Below are 14,231 nucleotides of genomic sequence, written 5' to 3'. Positions count from 1 at the left end.
CATGTCTAGCATGCTTACCATGAGGCTAATTACTTAAGTGCTATAATTGCTTGAATGCCTATAGATGAAGGCTTGTTGCTTGAATTGGAATAATTTGAGCAATGTTCATATGCGATCACTTTTTCAAGTGGTACATATTTCGAAACAATTTTCAAAACGAACATGAATCGAAATGTTCCAATTCTTGCAAATTTAGTCTATACTTGTGTGTGCGCATCACATAGTAATGCTAGCCTAATAAACTGAAACAAGAGCATATAATGTACATAAGATTCATAGCATGATTAGTAGAGGCCGATCTTTGATCGGGTGAGCGGGGGTGCTCAAATTCATTCATAACCGTCCCCTCTCGTACTTAAGTTCCTGAGCCGAGACAATTTTGGTGATGACGGACACGTGGCCTTTGGCACGAGTCCTGGGTTTCCTAAATTTTCTAAAATATTTAGGTGGCGACTCTGTATCTGGAAAAGCAGTCTATTTGTAGCAATTTAATTCAAAATCGATTTTTCAAAAGATTTGCTAGATTTGGACTCTTTGGTGATTATCTATTTCACATTGCACTTGTGAGATTAGATTCAGAACCGCGGGAGTCCGAACTGTAGGGCTTATTTCGCCTTCTGAAATGGGGCGTGAAAAAGTCGAGCTACAACTAGATTTCTGGAATTTTTCTAGTTTCTGATTGAATGCGAGAACAGTTGGTGCCTACGCACAAGACCGAAATTTGGTTACCAATCCATCACGATGCACATTGTTCATATATCGCATTTTGTCTTTCAAGTTGCGCTGCAAGTGTTGGAGACAGAACGTATGGTGTGCGTCTGGGAAAATAGTAGGCATCACCTCAAGCAGCCTCGCATTTCGATTCGAAACAAATGTTAATGGCCTTCCCCCAACTAACATGTTGGATATGTTTTGCAAAAACCATGCCCAGTTTGCCATGTTTTCGAAGTCCACAATTACATATGCCAAAGGGAACAAACCTATTTACACATTGTGCATGGGATAAGGGGTAAGTGAATTAATGGTAAGATTTAAATTGTAATGTACAAATGGTATTGCAGAATGTGGTTTTCGTTGATAGGGTGGGCGTGCTTGGGATATTGCCTTTTGTTATTTGTGTGGAGGTTGTAACGTACCTGTGTTTTTATCTTTTGCAGTGGCAGCAAGCAAAAACCTTTTGAACCTCTTGTAACAAGCCCGCGAGGGACCTCGCTACAGTTCGGACTCGATTTGTTGTCACGATTCTAAGTCTGAACCAAAGAGTCCAAATCCGGCAAATCGTTTTGAGAAAAAACAGATTTTTGAAAGAAGTGCCAAACATGGACTGCTTTGCCAGATACAGAGTCGCCACCTAAATATTTTATTTTGGGAAATTTAGGAAACCCTGACTCGGTGCCAAAGGCCACGTGTCCGTCATCACCAAAGTTGCCTCGGCTCGGGAACTTGGGTACGATTGGGGAAGGTCACTTCGTGAGCACCCCCGCTCGCCCGATCAAAGATCGGCCTCTACTAACCGTGATATCTATTTTTGAAAACTTTGTGTGTTCTTATTCCGGTTATTAGCCTAGGTTACTATGTGATGCACACAGCATATAAGTATAGACTGGGTCGCCCGAATTGGAACAAAACATTTCGTGTTTGTTTTTGAAAATGGTTTGCTACCCGCAGGTAGGCTTGAAACATTTGATGATTTATTCCAATTCAGATAACCCAACCTTCACCCACAGGCATTCAGGCAGATATATCAGATAAGCACATAGCCTCATGGTAAGCATGCTATCATGGCATTCACTCACACGCATGCAAGGATGCTAAAGCATAAAATTTACCGAGTACTCCAAGCCAAAAACAGAAACTACATTAGAAATCATGCATGAATCCTAAGTATACAAAAATGCCTAATGCAACACATGCAAAATGCAACTATAGCAGGCTCGGCTATTCTAAGATGGCATATGAAATGCTACAGCTATCATGTATTCAATTTGGAATTGAAAGTACAATGCAATTAGTATGATGCGCCGAGCCCGGTGCATGCAAAACAGATGAATGATGCAAACATGCCGTCATACTGTATGCTAATTGAAATATGCCCTAATCTAACCATCGTAAGCGGATAAATAAAAGGGAGAAAGACGTGGGGTTGGAAGACATACAACACACACACGCACACTTATTACAATTGTGCCCTCGCGCAGAGGGTCCGAATAAATAATACAGTCCAAATATTACAGTCCCGAATAAAAGAATATTACAGTCCAAAATATTACAAAATCCTAATTAATTAACAAATTAACTAAGAAAGCAAATAAAACTGGCATGCAAGCCAGGGACTGCCTTGCTTCTGATGGATGATGTATGTCCGGGTTGTCTTGCGCGGAAATCCACCGGAATGCCCCAATTAGCCTCTGTTTACACCTGTTCTTGAAATGCGTGCCAAGCCCCAAAAAGTTGCTGATTCTTCGTTTTGCTGCAACAGAGAGCAGGAAAGGGGCATAGCAATGTATTTGCACAGATATATGCATGTCTCGATCCTCGTGCCACCAATCACGCATATCGAGGCATGATGGCTGAGGAGTCGAAATGCACAACTCAATATAGGATGAATGCGCATGAAACTACAGCTAAAACCTAACTCCATCATGGATAATCCGGAGTGTCGATGACTGGGGAATTGAGACACATTCCGTCACTCGGAGTACGAAATGTACCTCGTTTCCCGTGCCCGGGCTAACTCTTATTCCGGACATGATGCAATATGCATGATATGCATGAAATGCAACTAAGATACAATCCTAACATATACAATGTTATGGAAATGAAATGTCTCGAAATGCGTGCACACGGGCACGCAAACCGAGAAAATACAGAACGCGATCTAAAATACAACCTAGTATGTACTATGATGTGAAAATGAGATGCCTCGAAATGCATGCACACGGGCACGCAAATCGAGAAAATGACAGAATGCACTGAAAATGAGACGCCTTGAAATGCGTGCGCACGGGCACGCAAACCGAGGCGATGACAGAATGCAATGAAAATGAGATGCCTCGAAATGCGTGCACACAGACACGCAAACCGAGGCAATGACAGAATGCAATGAAAATGAAGTGCCTCGAAATGTGTGCACACGGGCACGCAAACCGAGGCAATGACAGAATGCAATGAAAATGAGGTGCCTCGAAATGCGTACACACGGGCACGCAAACCGAGGCAATGACAGAACACTATGAAAATGAGACGCCTTGAAATGCGTGTGCACGGGCACGCAAACCGAGGCGATGACAGAATGCAATAAAAATGAGGTGCCTCGAAATGTGTGCGCACGGGCACGCAAACCGAGGCGATGACAGAATGCAATGCAATGACATGAAAACATGATATGGGCTTACACCAACATGAGTGAGCCTCAGCCACACTCACATAGGATGCCGTCGGATAAAAATGAGGTGCCTCGAAATGCGTGCACACGGGCACGCAAACCGAGGCAATGGCAAAATGCGATGTAATGACATGAAAACATGATATGGGCTTATACCAACATGAGTGAGACTCAGCCACATTCACATAGGATGCCGTTGGATAAAAATGAGGTGCCTCGAAATGCGTGCACACGGGCACGCAAACCGAGGCAGTGGCGGAATGCGATGCAATGGCATGGAAATGGCATGCAATCATTCTAATGGAATTTCAGTACTAAAATATGGGGGAAAACAGTCCCGAAATGAGGCGAAATGACATGAAATGCATGGAATTGTTCCGAAATGCGAATTTAGGCCTGAAATGGCCTATAGCTATGCCAAACATGCACAACATGGACATGCAATGCAAAGACAGAAGCTAGACAGTCCCAAAAAAGGCACTTTCACAGTTATAAACATGGCCAAACAGCAAGCATAGGTATGGCAAAAATGGCATGCAAGAATAGGGGCCAAGAGAGGGGTAATGAAGCAAGTGATATAAGCAAAACCCAAACTGAAAAATTTCCTTCTACAACATTGAAGAGGGACTAAAAATATGAATATTTACAGTATATGGAAAACCTCAAATCAGTATACAAACATGATAGAAATGTGATGCAAAATGAGGCTCAAAAATGGCTATAACATGAAGTATGCAAAATAATCACCAAACAGCCAAAGACCCTTAATAAAACATGTATAATGGGTCAAAATAGGACTATTTCCAGAACTGTAAAATGGCCAAAAACAAAAGCATGATAGGCTAACTAAACATGCAAGAATGGGGAATAAAAGAGAGATATAACATGAAGTGACCTATGGAGGCCCCAAACCATGAAAGGACCTAAATGAAACATGAAGAATGGACCAAAATAAGCACTTTTTCAGAACTGTAAAATGGCCAAAAACAAAAGTATGATAGGCTGCCATTGCATGCAAGAATGGGGAAGAAAAGAGGAGTATAAAGGTAGGTATAACATGGAAGTCCCAAATGGTGTTAAGCCCTTCTTCAATGTTGAAGAGGGACTCAAAATAAGCCTAATATCAGTTTACAACATGCTCAAAAACAGATTACTCATGGGCCAAAAATAGCATGCAAAATTATGACATATAAGAGGATCAATGAAGCAAGTGTATCATGGAAGGCTCAAACAGGGTTGAGCCCTTAATGAAAAGTGAAAATGAGCTCAAAAGAGGGCCCTCTTCAGTTAGGGCCGGAGCTTGAAACAAAAAGCAAGTGAGGCTTACAAATAGATCAAGAAAAAGGGTCAAAAGAGGAGAAGAGCTACTCACCCTTGAAGACTAAAACTTTTGTTGCTTCTTGGACCAATTTGCAGCTCCTTTAGCCTTTGAGAAGCCTCCCTTGTTGCTGGAAATGAGGAGGTGGTGGTAGAGCTTGGTGGTGTAGAAGAAATGGTGGTTAGGGACTTAGAGATTTTTAAAGAAATGAGAGGTATGGAGATGGAGTTGTGTATGGAGGCTTGAAGGTGAAGTTTTCTAACCCCAACAAATGACCTAGCTTGCTTGTTAAAAGGGCCAAAAAGGGGGTGTAAAGGTGGGGGAAAAGGAGAGTAACTTTCCCCCACAAAATATCCCCCGGATAAAGATCTTTTCTGGGGGATAAAGCTCCACAGCTGTAAAGTGCACAGTGCAAGGAATACGGCCGGCCTGGTACTTTTGCTGCAGGTGGCCGGTCGGCTAGGGGTCAAAAAGGTCAATCAGATTTTCTGGCCGGCCACCAACTGGTGGGGTCCTCCTATCTGTGTACAACACAACCCTGTGGTTAAAAGTCCAAGAAAGTGGGTCCAAGGGGTTTAACATTAGCCCGGAAGGAGGGGGTCAAAAGGGTCAAGTTGAATTAATGGCCGGTCATGAACTTTTAGGGTCCTCTCATGTGTGTACATCACAAATATGTGGTTCAAAGTTCAAGAAAAAGGGTCCAAGGGGTTCAACATTAGCCCAGAAGGAGGGGGTCAAAAGGGTCAAGTTGAATTAATGGCCGGTCATGAACTTTTAGGGTCCTCTCATGTGTGTACATCACAAATATGTGGTTCAAAGTTCAAGAAAAAGGGTCCAAGGGGTTCAACATTAGCCCGGAAGTGCGAAAAACGGGCGCTAGAGGGCGTCGGAGGATGTATAACTGGTTGCTGCAACAATTGCTGGCCTCCCACCCTTCAGTGACCTCCCCGGTGATAAAACAGAGGTACCTACCAAAAATGAACGAAAACCGTTGCAAAACGAATGCTCGGGGACCAAAACACGCAGTTCGGGGTCCCGAAAATGGGCTGCCAAGCACCGAAAGTGGCGTTCGGCCACGAAGTGGGTTTCTCATCCCCCAGTGTCCCTCAAAAGGGAGAAAATAAGATGTATGCCAAAAATCAGAACAAACGGAGGTGGTTAGGCGGTCCTGAACCGAGGCACACGGCCAACGGTCCCGAAAAAATCAGAAATCGGACTCCGAAATGGGCAAAATGGCCTGCGGCCACAAAATGTAGCCCACGGCCACTGAGAGATGGTTTACAGGACCTCTCTCTCCCCTCAAGAAAAGAAAGAAAGAAAACCGAGCCTGGTTCGCAAACCGAGGCAAGGCACAGAAGAGGGTTCGGAAGTCCGGAGGCAGGGCTTGCAGCCGCGATTCTGAGACTTCTGAACAAGCACAACATGCAATATCACCAAGTGCTCAACTGGTGACGTCTGAGTCTCAAGGTCGGTCAAAAATGGGGTGTCTACACCTCTCTTTGAGGAAAGTGGCATCGAGGAATAGTAACGGTCGACAATGTTGGAAACCGTTAATACATGCCTTGAATAATATGAAGTACCGGAGGAAATGCTGCGTGTTGACATCATAGTCAAGATTAGTGTAGCTTCCGGGGTTGTACTCCGTTACGGCGTTGGTATACCGTCATAACTGGTCAAACGATATTGAATGTGTGCCAAACCGTTCGCCTCTCACTTTCTCAACACCTAACCATGCAAGACGGTACGTAATGTCCAATCCGTAGTCATCCTTCAAATCTAACATGACATTGGTAAGGCGTGTGAGTGGCCTGGCACGGACACGTGATGACACAATATCAGCAACCAATTTTGACCCCACCCTTAGGTGCTTAGATATACGAATTGCAACACCATATGAGTGCTCACTATTCCATTTGTGAAGGTAGAAGAAGTCGTTAGCAACTAACACCCGCGTGTGGACATACCACATGCAACCTTTTGTATCCTTCACAGCACAAACAGCTGTCACCCGAATGGAATCATTCTTCAAATATTTGTACTGGAAGCCATACTCCACGGCATATTTGCAAAGCACAAACCGGAATAGTTGTGCATTTCCTTCGAAATACTAACCAATGTGAGTGAGTCCGTTGGCCCATGGGGCAGTCAGCAGCACCTTCTCAGTATGAGGACAAAAATCTGGTAGCAAGTCAATGTCATCATCAAAATCCAATGGGCGCATCACCCTACACTGGGGTGGCGCAGGTTCGTTCGTTATGTAACGCGCATCGGATTCAATTGCGTTAACTACCTCAGCTTCTTGTGGATAATGACAACTACATGTTGCAAATGGAAAGACAAAGCGAGGCACACCATGTTCTGCATGTCCACGTCATTCTGCAATGTGAAGTTGTCAAAGCGGGGAATGTTATAAAACAATGCTACGTTTGAAAGTGTCAATTCCTTAAATTTCGAGATAACAAAACCAACCCCAGATCCACAAACACAAACGAAGGTTCCATATTGTACGCAACGTTCGTACTCCGGTGTGAACACAGCAACATCAGACTACATTCCATACCTGCAATGAAGTGCACGAACATGAGAACCAATAACAGCAATAATTTTGTTTTATGTAATACGTCAAACGGTGGTCTGTGGTGTAATACTTTATGTTTTTTATGTTGCGAGGACAATTATAGTGAATTAGGCACACCTATCAACCATTAAGAGACAAATGCATCCATCATTGACACATCGGCACGACATCAGTGCAACCAAACCACATATGGGTACACATTCATGAAGTACATAGGTACAGGGGTGAAAGGTGTTTTATGTGTTACATGCCAAAATGACCAAACGTATAACACTGGGAAGTCGACAATGTGTAACTAGGAGGAAACATAACTGCGAAATAGTAAATCGTGAAAGACCCCTAACGGCAACAGAATGTGTTTTTTGGCCCCCCCAAAACCACGGATTTCCCCGTCCCTCCATCAATCTCCAACAAAAATGGACACACCTTGAAATTGCAATTACACAAACAATCATGAAGTATAGAAAAAATGGTGGTATGAAGTACGTACCATTCCTGGCAGCCAACGACGGCGTTCACACAACAAAACTCTATTCTCCTTTCAGCAATGGTGGTTTGTTAAAGATTGAAACATGGCTGCCATCTCCATCTTGCGTCGCATATATCCTAATCCCCTAAAAAATGTGGGATACGTGTTTCCTTAATAAACCCCATCAGTAGACTACATATGGGTAAAACCGGCCAGCCAAAATCATAAACAATCCAAAGAAGGATTTGATTGCACAACTAACAGGATCACATAGGACTAAATAGAGTAAAAAAACAAACGTAGGACCAAACACAGCAAATGTTCGCCAAACAGGATTTTCCGATAATTTTCTCAAAATTTAATGGTTGGAAACTTGTAAATAAGTGATATTTCTACAAAATATTTACAAATTCATTAAAAAAAAAACTTTTAATTTATTAAAATTGATAAACTTTTTGATTTATTTGTAAGTTTTTTTGAGTCCTTTTATAATCATGAAGGTAGATGAGTTCCTTAACAAGAAAGGTATGGACTTTGACCTAAACAAACACTTTAGTCTTGTAGATTAACAAGAATAAATTACAACTTGAGCATATAATATAGCAACCATTTGTTATTTTTATTTCATTGGAAATGAGAGCATATTGTCACGGACTGGGCGCTTGTCATCCTACCGAGAAGCCGGCTCCACAAGTGGTACTGCATACTACGTGAATTATGCTTAAGGATCAACCCAGGAGATGCGATAGGGATCTACCATGTTTGCCTTGCCACTCACAAACTAATGCGCATGTAAGGTGCTTGGTGTAGAACTCGCTTCCCCAATGAGTCGGTATGTGATATGCTACCACCGCCAGTCCTTGACGCCTTCGTCAGGGAGACATTACCCTGCTTGTTTTCATACTTGTCCGTTCCCCTACCTATGGGAACCCGCCTCGTGCGAACACCACCCTTGGTGCGGACCTCATAATGAAGGTGCTTGGTATAAGTTCCACGTACCGTCCCCACTACAGTGCCCCTAGGCTAGCTCTGATACCAGTTGTTACGGACTGGGCGCTTGTCATCCTCCCGAGAAGCCAGCTCCACGAGTGATACTACATATCGTGTGAATTATGCCCAAAGACCAACTCAGGAGATGTGATAGGAATCTACCTTGTCTACTTTGCCGCTCACAAACTAATTCGTTTGCAAGATGTTTAGTGTAGAACTCACATCCCCAATAAGTCGGTACGTGACAATATGGTAACCTAATTCACTCAAAACATTTGCATTAGAAACAACATACTTGCTAATTCATACATGCTTTTGTATATATATAAAAATAATAATAATAATAATAATAATTTTGATTTTGAATAAAAAATTGTAAACAAAAATTGAAAGGTTTAGTTTGTTTAGCGTGTAATTCCTCAAAATAAAAGAGTAAAAATAGTAGAAAAGGAATGAAAGAGAATTCTTGAGTTTGTTTGGCATGAAAAGTGTAGAAACTATCCCAAAAAACAAAAAACAAAAAAATGACATTATTTGTAACTTTCGAATTTCTTGTAAAAAAAAAAAAAATTGTAAGAAGACACAATTTATCATGCAAGGTTTTATCTATAATTGAAATTTCATTCTAATCAAGTGCTTTTCTACTTTTCTTTCACTTTCACTTTCTACTATTTTTTTTTTTTTTTTTTTGGACATATTATATTTTATTCCTCTCAATTACCACTATTTTTCACTTTATTATCTCAAATTAAAAATTAACCCCATTCATCTTCTGAAAAATTTCAATCAAACTCTTATATTTTCATTATGTTAACAAAATTGACCTAAAAAATACATATAATATACACATATCATATTTATGACATTTTTAAAAAATATTTTCATCATAAATATGAAATGTTCATATTACATGCCCATTTTTCATTAATTTTGCCAATAAAATAGAAAAATAAGAGTTAAATTAAAAAATTTCAGAAGTTGAAAGGGATATTGATTGTATGAATTTTTAATTTGAAGGGCTAATGTGAAAAATGATGATAGTTGAAGGGGGTAAAGGTAAATGTGCCCCCTTGTTTTTCCTTTACTACCAAACATAAAAAGTGACAAAATCAAACTCAAAAATTTAAACATAGATGTAATTCTACACTCCAAAACACAACACATCAAGAAACAATTTGAACATACATTCATACACGTTTTGTATAGCTCTTTATCTATAAAACTACAATTCTGTGTTTGAGTAAGCATTTGTTGAGAAAATTAAACAAAAAGGAAAAAAAAAATACATACTCAAATCAAAGATTCAAACACAGTAGATGGAATTCAACAAACTCAGAACAATTCACACAAACATATTTTTGTAAAGGTATAATAAGATTGTGTTTGGATCTTAAACATATAAACCCTAAAAACACAAATACATCAAAATTCAGAACCTCCTCCACTTATCAACCTCTGTGGAAGTGGCTTTGATTAGCTTCTTGGTGTTCATCACAAGTTCATCAATTAGGGCACCAATCTCATCCTGAGAAGGAAGATTCGAATGAAGATTTGCTTTCCCGTTGAAAAACTTGCCGACATTAGAGTATCTCCGACTATCATCATAAGCAATGCCTCTGCCCATTCCATAGCCGAACCCTAGGCCGACTCCACATCCAGCTCCGAGTCCGAAACCAAGTTGTAAGCCGGGGATTCCGGGGCCGAATCCTGTGCCGCCGATGAGGCCGATGCCGAGGCCGACACCACAGCCGGCGCCGATTCCGAAGGCAGGTCCTAGCTTACCTAATTCCTTCGATTTTATGACTGGAAGCCTCCATAGCAAACCCTTGTCTTCGTTTCCCGCTCCGTTGTTCATCTCTCTCTCTCTCTAGGGCTTTCTCTCTCTAGACTTCTGGCTTCTTCTGAACCCAAATGTGGTTTTGTTTACTTGTTGATATAGAAATTTAAGATGTGATTTAAATTTGAAATGAATTTGAAAAAATTGAAAATTCATGGATTTAAAAAAAAAAAACAAATGAATTTAAGACATAACTCACCATATAACTGATATTAGGGTATTTGAAATCAGCAGTCATTGGGAGCTCTAGTAGAGCTGCTCTAATAGCAATTAAAAAAAAAAAAAAAAAAAACAGAAAAAGACAAAACATTGGCTAGAAGAAGACAATTTAATGCTAAGTTTAGAGGTGCTCTTTTAGAGCTCTAAAGCAATTTTGATTTGAAATACAATTGAACTTCTCTCTCATGTTTGAAAGATGATTGGGAGCTTAAATTTGAGTTTGGCTCCGTTTGGAAAGAAAAAAGTTCTGCTTTTTTGGTTAAAATAGTCACAAAAAATAAAATAAATTTTTTAATCTAATAAGACAAAACATTACATCTAACCATAATCATTATATTCTTTTTTCTCATAAAAAAGTTAAAAAAGTCAAAAGTTCTTCCTAAACTAGACTTTTTAGTCCTAGGCTGAGATAGTCAAAAAAGTAAAAAAACCAACTCACTTTCCAAACAAACCCAAATGAAAACTCAAATTTATATTTGCCAGTCAAATGTTTGAACGACTGCGCTGGACGACCAATGCAACACTTATCTGCTGCGGTTGTTATCTTTGTCGACTGCAGTTATCATCTTCTTTTACCGAATGATTAGCTGGACGACCGATAAGCCAAAATTTAGGCTATTCGGACAAACTCAAATTCGAGCTATCAATCAATATTGCTTATATTTATACGTGATAGAACTTGAGGAGTCTGTGGAATCCATCGACTCAAAATATGAGATAAACCTCTCTTTATGATAAATATGCTATTAAATTTGTAAGATATAAAATTTGATTTTAAATTAAAAACATGTAAGTCTAATTTAGTAAAAATAAATATCAAAAAATTATTTTTAAATTTTTATAAATTATTTTTGACCTTTCAAAAGATAAAATAGTGTAAAAACGATAATTATTTTGATTTTTTTTTATTTCTTTCACTAAATTAATTTTAAATTTTTAGATTTTGAAAACCAAACCCAACATTGCTATAGTATCTACTATTTAAGTGGTAAAAATGTTATTTATCATATCAACGGTATGAGGTTTAAGTCCCTTCCATCACACATCAATATATTAAAATGAACTGTGAATATGTTTGGTATAATTTTTAGGCGGTAAATTGCACTTTGTCCTTTTTATAGTTAGTTGTTTTTTCACTTTGACTCTTACATTTGTCTCCTCTCCATGTTTCAAGTCTTTCTTAATTGGAAAATGTTTCGTAGCACGAAATTCATTTGTCCCGAATGGCTCGATTTCGGAAACAACGTCGTTTGACTTTTTTTTTCCTTTCCTTTCTTGCTTTCTTTCTTTCCCTTCCACTCCAAACCCAAACAAACAGAGAGAAAGAGAGAAATGGAGAAGGAAGAGGAGAAGGAGGAAGAGGAAGAGAGGACGCTGGAGAGACCAAATGGAAAGTGTCTCACTCCATCTTCGATGTGCCTTCCTTTCTTCTTTCTCAAATCTGCAATTCATCATCCTCAAAACTCCTTTCTCTCTACAAACAATTCCTACTCCAATCATCCTGATTTCTGAAATCCGAAACTCCAGATCTGTGAAGCTCGATCCGCCATGAACGGAGAGGGAAGCTTGATCCGCCAAGGACGGAGAGGACGAAGCTTGATCTTCGGACTCTTCGACTGTGGTTGTTTTGATTTGTTTTGATTTTTTATTTTTTTTGTGATTTTTTGGGTTATTTTGCAAACTCTTTGATTTTTTTTTTTTTTTATTATTTTGATTTTGCAAAGTGTGTTGATTTTGTGTGTTTTGATTTTGATTCAACAAACCCACAAGGAAAAAGAAAGGGAAGGAAGCAGAGAAAGAAGAAAAGAGAGAGAGAGAGAGAGACGGCTGTGAGTCAACAAAAAGGGAAGGAAGAAGAGAAAGAATGAAGAAAGAAAAAGAATTTAAAAAAAAAAAATCGAGCCATTTGGGCTCCGTTTTCGAGCTACGTAGCGCGATCGTTCTTAATTTATTCCAAAAGCTAATTTATATCCAAAATTTGATAGAAAGCGACATATTAACTATCACGTAATATAAAAATATTATATTATTTTTTTTTCAAAAATAAGTTAAAACTTCTTTGACTCCCTTACTTTAATGAACCAGACCTACCAAAATTGTTTCTTTTTTTTTTTAATCCCCGCCATAATCCACTTTTTTTTTTTATCATCGCCCCTGTTTATAACATAAGCCTCGGTTGGGAAGTTGATTATTTTAATAAATTATTTTAATTTTTTGTTACTTTAATGAATTAAAATTTTTATATTTGGAAATATAGTTAAATTTTTTTGTAGTTAAATTTGATGTTTGTGAGAGAAAAAGTAAAATGATTATGAATTTGATATGACATTTTATGTTATTGATTATTTTAAAAAAAAATTAATCTGAGGTCCCTCTCCCATATTTAGTAATGGAAGAGATCCACAATTTTATTTTATGATGTCTAAGGTCCCTCAATTTTATTTTCTATCTCTCACTCGAAACTTCTCCCTCTTCAAATTCGGAACTCCGTTTCTCCATTCTCGATCTTGAGAATTAAAATGAAAATCTGAAGGAGACTGGTTTTGTGAGAGTAGGGGAGCTCTCGGGCTCGATATTTTGTTTCTCGGTTGATACCAGCACACAAGGATCCTTCATATGAGCAGGTGAGTTGGGTGGCAATCCCTCTTATGCCACAATTAATTTTCTTGTAGTTCATGGCGGTTTCAGAAGTGAATTGAGTGGTGGTGCATGACTGTGTGTTTAACCTGATTTCAAGAAGTATATTATTATTGTGGGATAAGATTAGATGCATATATTCCTACAAATGTGGTGTAATTAGTAACGCGTATATATTGTTTTCTTTCATACATGGTTTCGCAGGAGGCAAGATTCCCACAACTTCGAACTTTGACTACAGAATAAAGGACGAAGCTAAAAAGCAGTTTTCTTCACTTACAGAGAATCCAGAGAAATTCCGAAGTCCAGAAAAATTTGGTTAAAACACAAACTGAGAATCCAGAGAAATTCAAAATTTCTCTGTAGAGAAATTCTAAAGTCCAGAGAAATTTGGTTAAAACACAGAGAATCCAGAATTTCTCTGGAGAGAAATTCCAAAGTCCAGAGAAATTTCTCTGAATCAATGTTGAGGGACCTTAGACATTATGAAAATATTTAGTGTCTTTTATACTATAAAATCTTAATACCAAAGACCTTAAAAAAAATCCCTTTATTTTAACTTATTTTGTGTTGTTATAGATTTTAGTCCCCCCAACCCCCCCCCCCCCCCCCCCCAAAAAAAAAAAAAAAAAATCCTAAATCCATTTCCCAAACAAGGCCATACTTTCACCTGGCACCCTCATTCCAAATATGTATTAATAAAAGTACTAGTCGGAGCTATTGGTGACTTGGGTGAGTAATAAGAGTCTTTAAAAAGGTTAGAACTATTGACAACAATCTAAATAAATTGTAACATAA

The sequence above is a fragment of the Camellia sinensis genome, chromosome 9 (assembly GCF_055761805.1).
Source record: "Camellia sinensis isolate YWXY chromosome 9, ASM5576180v1, whole genome shotgun sequence".
Lineage (NCBI taxonomy): Eukaryota > Viridiplantae > Streptophyta > Magnoliopsida > Ericales > Theaceae > Camellia > Camellia sinensis.
The sequence above is the reverse complement of the archived record's forward strand: the minus strand, read 5'-3'. Positions refer to the sequence as shown.